The sequence below is a fragment of the Podarcis gaigeae genome (genome assembly GCF_964106915.1).
Source record: "Podarcis gaigeae genome assembly, chromosome: 9".
Classification (NCBI taxonomy): domain Eukaryota; kingdom Metazoa; phylum Chordata; class Lepidosauria; order Squamata; family Lacertidae; genus Podarcis; species Podarcis gaigeae.
This window is the reverse complement of record NC_139685.1, coordinates 54673665-54681220: the sequence shown is the minus strand read 5'-3', so window position 1 is coordinate 54681220 and position 7556 is coordinate 54673665. Positions and strand designations below refer to the sequence as shown.

The 7556-nt window shown below is 40.0% G+C and overlaps 1 long non-coding RNA gene across 1 annotated transcript; it reads left to right on the top strand.

Annotated features, from left to right (window-relative positions):
* The first annotated feature begins 540 nt into the window (after window positions 1–540).
* Window positions 541–5922, top strand: LOC310853101. The gene is made up of 4 exons (XR_014568536.1): window positions 541–682; window positions 1803–2363; window positions 3922–5462; window positions 5711–5922. It is a non-coding gene; the product is annotated as an uncharacterized lncRNA (long non-coding RNA).
* The last annotated feature ends 1634 nt before the right edge of the window (window positions 5923–7556 follow it).

The window sequence follows — 7556 nt, the reverse complement described above, 5'->3', positions numbered from 1 at the left end:
ATTGTGTAAGTTTGCTATAAAATGTGGGCTGAACCAAATTCCTCCCCCATCCCTAACTGGGAGTCAGTACAGAGAATAAAACACTGGTGTCATCCATTCAAATCATGCAGTCCCCCATTAACAATCTTGCTGTCCTCTACTGGACCAGCTGAAGTTTCTGGGCAATTTTTAAAAGCAGCCCAAAATGCAGTCCATTGCAATGATCCAAATGAGTTCATTGTGCTCCTATGAGATACACCCCTGTAATGTCAGTTCTGTAGGCATTTCTTTTCATGTCATATGTCTCCCATCTGATCCCGGGGCTGTGGGAAGATGCATCCAATTTGCACAGCACCAAAATAGAATGATCGGTACAACCAAAGCCCTGCAAGCAATCCACAGTGACAGCTGCCTTTCTGCCAAGATCCTATCATCTTCCCCAAAAGTTTTCATTCAGATACAGATCTTGATTATGCCCAAGCTTAAAAATAATGGGACGTGTTTCAACAAATACACATAGTTTGAGCCTACTTTGACAGCTTATTTGCATAGACTTCTCTGAGCCTCCTAATTCTCAGTTGCCAGAAGTTCCATTACATTTAAAACACAGCTAGATAAGTGCAATAAACAAGATCACGTCCCCTGTGGATTCACTGGAAGCCTTCGGCGGGCCAGGCAGACAGATTCAACCATCTGCTCAATGGTATGTATGCATTTCCTTACAGCCCGTAATTTCAAAATTTCACTGATATTTATATTAACTGGAGGCTGGTTAAATAGTCACAGTCTTTCTCCAGGTTATGCAAGGAGCTGCAGTAGCTCTGCAGAGGGAGCTGGAGATCTCTGTTAGAGATCTCTGTCAGAGAATCAGCATTCTCACCAAACTTTCGTTCCCATGATTCTTTGGGGAAAGCCCCATGACCGAGGTGCTCTTGATCTGTAGTACTTCCAATCCACCACTGGGGAAGGGCAGTAATTAAGTGGTAGTATACCTGCATTGCAAGCAGAAGGTTCCAGGTTCAATCCCTGGCATCTCCAGGTAGGTGTGGGAGAGACCCATGTCTGAAACTCTGGAGAGCTACCATCATTCCATGTAGACAATACTGAACTTGATGGACCAACATCCTGGCATGGTATCTCTTTGGCATGGCCATGGTATGCTCTTATGTCCTTAAACTTTCTGCACAGTTCACCCTACTGAATAAGTACTTCTGATTGCTCCCAAGCTATTTCCTACAGCTTTCCTACATGGTTGTAAAAGCATGGATGTGATCTCAGAAACAACCTTTGTCAAAGAAGACAACTGTAGGCAGCAAGATGGAGCACATGTTGATCAAACTGGAGAATGCCATGTTAGTCAAAGCCATTATTGGATTCAGCTTCCTGCTAAAGATCCAGCTTTATTAATGACAGTTCCTAGATGGGCTCTAAGGCCCACTTTGTCAATATCACATAACTTAACACATGACTCTATGTGTTAGTAGACACCCAGAGAATGGGATTTCACAGTCCTGAGGTAACCGAAATGGTCTTTTTCAGGGATCTTAACCTTGAGCTAGCAATTATTGCCTTTCAAGGAACAAGACGTTTGGTGCAGCTGTTTACTATTTACACAAAAGAGCTGACATATGAGCCTCACACCCCAGTCCCATTCATCATTCATTTTGTTTGACCATGTGAACAACTTTGTTTGAAGAAATAGCCTTTAGATGTAAAAAAAAAAAAAAACAGAGCAAGCTGTCTTCAGCTGTTGCCAGTGAACTCTCTTAAAGTCGTGCTTATTTTCAGATATCATATTAATTATTCTGTTTATTTCCTTGCAGGTTTATTGTTGAGACCACAGCCATGAAAAATGAATGCTGGACTAATGATTAACCACAAAGCAGAAGTCTGAAAGCAAAGGGGTTGGGTTTACGTTAAAAAGCTCTCCTTTTTATGAGGATAATATATTATTTGAGAATGAGTTATTTATTAGAGCCATGTGGAACAGGAAAAAGGGATGGTTATTAAAGTGTAGCCATATGAGGAATCTATGCGTGCATTTGTGAACTTGACAACTCAAGAGGGAAACATTTTTATCACTTTCATCAAATAAATATACAACTTCCATTTACTTTGATTTTACATCTATCTGTGCACTACCATGAACCAAACCTCTTCTTATCTGTAGCAATCTGTAGAAATTTCCAATAGTTTAAGTTGCATACACTCAGGAAAAGCTAGAGCTCACCCTCAGTAGGAAAAGAAAAATGGCTTTTGTCTACAGAAGGTAAAATCATTTTTAAAATTAGGAAAACTTTCCAGATTGTGGGAGCAAGTCATCAGAGGAACAAATTACAAAAAGAAGTAACTTCCATGGAAATTTCCAACGAATGCATAAAGAGGTATGTGCCAGTAACAATGCTGTTTTAGGAAAGATGTTGGGTTTATTTATTTATTTAAAGAATTTTAAGCCCCTTCTCAGAGCTACATCTTCACAAAGCGTGTGTGATCTATTGATCCCTTCTAATTATACTATTCATTTTACTGCATTTATTAACTATGTTTCTATACTGTCCAATAATCAAATTACTCTGGGTAGCAATCCATAAAAAATATTAAAATGCAATGAAAATACAGCTACAAAATAGCACACACCACAGCAGAAATAAAATCAATAAAAGCAAGCACAGCTGGCTCTTTAAAACCAGAGCATTAAAATCTATTAAAAGAACAGGGTTCCTAAGATGTTGGGGGGAAGAAAAGAAAGGTCTTGACTTTGCTTGGCATCATAAAGAATCCAAAAAAGGCATCAGATGAGCTTAGAAAACATACCTTACCTTCTGCAATCATAGTTATATTCCTAGCTGTCATTAGAACGCCCATACTCCAACCTGAGGATTGTTTAAATGTGTGATAGGGCATTGTTGTTACTGTGCTCTGGTAAAATTGTCTTTGGTTATAGATCTAATTAAACAGGAACCTTGCTGTTTGGGGGAAAGTTGGGACAAGTGGAAGAGGTCATTGGGTGCAGGGCCAGTGTGCTCCCTCATGTGTCCCCTCCATACTTTATGAAGGCTTCACACATCCTTGGAACGACTGGAAAGGACTCCTGTGTACAGTGGTACCTCGGGTTACAAACACCTCAGGTTACAAACACTTCGGGTTACCGACTCCGCTAACCTGGAAGTAGTACCTCAGGTTAAGAACTTTACCTCAGGATGAGAACAGAAACTGCACAATGGTAGCACAGCAGCAGTGGGAGGCCCCATTAGCTAAAGTGGTACCTCAGGTTAAGAATGGTTTCAGGTTAAGAACGGACCTCCAGAACGAATTAAGTTCTTAACCTGAGGTACCACTGTATTCCATATTTGAAACTGCACTTTTCCCACATAGGGCTTGCCCACATTTCCACTTGTGCCTAGAAAGCATGGGTCCAAGTGGTTTTCCGCTAGTCCAAATGGTTTCCCCCATGCCCTGCACTTTTCCAAGGGAAAACCTGCTCTATAGTGATAGATTGGAACAAATGGCAATGGGGGGGGGGATCCTATGTTTGCTCAGTGCATCCTATGTTTGCTCAGAAGTAAGTCCTACGAGTAAGTGTGTTTAGAATTGCAGCTCTTGTTGCATTTTGATGCCTGCCATATAACACCTGGACATAATAACCATACATACTGCTGATCCAGATCTCTTTCTTAAATTAATAGGTACAGTCTGTAAATCTGTTCAGAAGACAGAGTGGGATTAAATGGCTTTTAAATGTAATTACCCATCTTCACTAATTTGTGGATCAACCCGTTCCGTGTCTTTCTGGAAAGAATAGTGGAGACGTATTTTGAAATCAAAGCACTTATGCTTGTGGCTATCAGGTTGAAGTGATCCAGGATTGCGCAATTATTAGGCAACCTAGTTCTGAGAGTGAAGTTATATGGAAAGTAATTTTATACCTCTCCTTATACACAGATTGTCCAGAGGAAAGGGCTTGGAAAACAGACCAATCATGGATTTATAGGGGATTTGGAAAGTCAAACACAAGAACCTATGTTTTACCTTTTGGTTTAAAAATAATTCTATCCTTAACCTTTGTAGCACCAGTGTTATTTCAAGCAACTCTGGTTTATAGAGACTATCCTGTGGGAAATGATTTATATATTGGTTTTTCTTTAGGCAAAACATACAGATATAATAAACAAATCTGACGTTTATGGCCCAATTAATTTTTTGCCAAACCTAGAAGCCATATTTTGTGTCCTCCATGTGGTTTGTGCAAAATTTCAACATGGAAACTTTATTGGGGAAAGATGGAAGCATTTAATTCCTGAAACATGCAATAAATGTCTTTCAGAAATACAGCATGAGATAGCAGTTTCTCAGTGACAAAATCTCATGTTTTGAGACCACTAAAAGTGATATTCCTGCAAAAGATGCAGAACCCTGAGCACTGTGCAGATGGTGCGGAACAAATGGCAAACAGATGTCCTTCTTTGCAAACAAAAATGTGATATGGAAAGATCCAGAGTTTAAGCTATATTCCAGTATATCCCTAAAGAGCAGAACCAGATATATCTGGAAAAGGTGTCAGCAGGAGACACTCCAATGCAAAGACACAAATATTCTACTTAATAAAAGACTGAAGGATGAACATAGCTTACAGGTTCTGAAGGGGAAGGTTAGGGGGCTTCCAGCCTACTGCTGTTTTCAGGGGGAAATTTAGCCACATACCAGACAATTCCAGATGCACAATAAAAGCTGATTTGGAACTCTTGCACAACAAATCCACTATCACTATCCCCCAAAACATTGTTGTTGTTGTTGTTGTTGTTGTTGTTGTTTGCAATAAGGAAAGTGATGGGGAAGATGCACTGGGAAGTGAGATAACATGTCCTTGATGTGATGTCTTTTAGCCTTCCCACAGATGAATCAGAATGAATGCTCAATAAATAGCATTCCTGGGTTATCTAACCTGCCCACAAATTGTGTACAAACTCACCATGTTGAATGGCCAATAAGCAGGTTGTCTGGAAATTACGTAGACAACATTCTGTCTCGCATTTATTCTTTAGACTACTTGATCACTTTGTAGGACCTATCTATGAAATCCCAGTTGGTATAACCATATAGTTAATATTTTCAACATGTATAAGGAATTAGAGTACACTGATCCAAGGCTATAATGTGCTATTTAGTGTTAAAACACAACCCAGGCAAAATTTATTTTCTATCACCAGTATCTTGAATTATTGCTACTAACATCCTAGGCAGATCTCTTCTTCTTACACTTATTCTTCTTCAGCACTTCTTGGCTTTCTTTCAACCTGTAGTTCAAAAAATGCCATCCAGAAAAGTCAATGTGCTCTGCCAGAAGTCTGGTTTTACTTTGATGAAAGTGGATCCCCATTCCCTGAGTCTGATCAAATTTTGACCTTTTAAATTGCTATGTTTAAAAACATATATTAAGAACTTCCCTGCAAACTGCCTAGACTCCATATACAGTACAGTGTACAGTGGTACCTCAGGTTAAGTACTTAATTCATTCCAGAGGTCCGTTCTTAACCTGAAACTGTTCTTAACCTGAAGCACCACTTTAGCTAATGGGGCCTCCTGCTGCTGCCGCGTCGCCAGAGCACAATTTCTGTTCTAATCCTGAAGCAAAGTTCTTAACCTGAAGCACTATTTCTGGGTTAGCAGAGTGTGTAACCTGAAGCATATGTAGCCTGAAGCGTATGTAACCTGAGGTACCACTGTACTGCAGTTCTTCCAGAATTAATTTAATTAAATCTCACATAGGATATCCTTTTCATATCTTTGTTTTGTGTTATTTCCACTTGGGGCGATATTAACTTTTTTTTTTCCCTCTCTTGACTTGGGTCAATTCACTGTGGTCAAAATTGAAAATTCCTACCATGCAATATTTATGAATTATTATGTACAGAAGCTCTTCTTTGAGCACTTAGCAGAGCGCACCATTTGGAATATATGCTCATGTATATAGATTTAATAAATTGTTTACGTTTTTTTAAAAAGAAAGAAAAATCTAGTTGTATTGATTGAATTTATTTTTAGCCAACTTTCAATATAAAGTTTTCCAAATAACTACAAAAATCAAACCATAAAATTTTATAAAAACAGTGCAAGCAAGGCAAAAGATATCAGATATGGGGTGTAGAAAAGCATGTTAGCAGACTCAGTATATGAAAACACAAGAAGGACTTGACAGGCCTCAAGAAGCATAACAGAGAAGGAGGAATAACAAAACTGGCATGCTGCTCATGGGTGCCAATTTGGTGAAGTCTCATTAGTAGATTGTAAGTACCAAGGGGGCTTGTTAGAAGAGAGATCATTAAATTGACAGGTAGGGAATCATAGGATTGTAAAGCTGAAAGGGTCATCTAGCCCAACCCCCTGCAATGCAGCAATCTCAATTAAAGCATCCATGACAACTGGCCATCCAACCTCTGTTTGTTAAAACCTCTAAGGAAGGAGAGTCCACAACGTCCTGAGGTAGACCATTCCACTGTTGAACAGTTCTTACTGTCAGAACGTTCTTCCTGATATTTAGTCGGAATCTCCTTTCTTGTAACTGGAATCTACTGGTTCAGGTCCTACTCTCTGGAGCAGGAGAAAATAAGCTTGCTCCATCCTCCGTGTGACAGCTTTTAGATATTTGAAGGCAGCCATCATATCTCCTCTCAGTCTCTTCTCTTCTAGGCTAAACATACCCAGCTCCCTCAACTGTTCTTCATAAGGCTTGTTTTCAAGCCCCTTGGTCATCTTGGTCACCCTTGTCTACACATGCTCCAGCTTGTGAATATCCTTCTTCGATTGTGGCACCCAGAACTGGACACAGGTGTGGTCTGACCAAGGCAGAATAGATTTATATCATGGCATTACACTGCTTCAGCAATTTGTGAGGAAGAAGGGCTATGGCTCAGTGAGAGTCCTGGCTTCAATTCTTGACGTCTCCAAGTTCAGCTGATAAAATCTCCCCTCAGCAGCCCTAGTAAGCCAAAGTCACTCAGTAAAAGCAATGCATCAATTAGATGGGTCAATGGCTTCCTTGGCCCAAACCAGAATCCCATGTTCCTACAGAACACCGTGTTTTGCAGAAGGACTGCAAAGAACACCAAACTCTTCTCCAGTAGGTCTGCTGTGACACATCCTCAGCTATTGAGCATTTTCAAGAATTTCCCTATTTATTTTTGCACCGTATGCCATTCAGTAATTGTAAGAGTGTACAGTTTAGGTTGTGTTTTTCTTTCTGCTGACAAGATCTCTTGTTGTCAGAACAAGCACTGGCAGCCTCAGGCCTGAGTAGTTTAGATACAGAGAGCTTTATCTCTGTAGTTATCGGTGAGAAGTTGTTCCGTGTTCAGTTTAGTAGAAGTTGAAAGATGGCATACCAGAGTTGCAATTTACGGGTACTGAAAGTTAGAGTATACAACTTCTTTGCCAAATTGCGAGAGCATTAGGTACTTTTTTAGGGCAGGTATTGGCCACTAATTGACCCAGCAGATGGCTGCCATCCAAGACTGATCTCATTTAGTGGGTTTACATGCATTTTATTGTTGCCCTTAGTTGCTGCTCTGCTTTATTGGCTT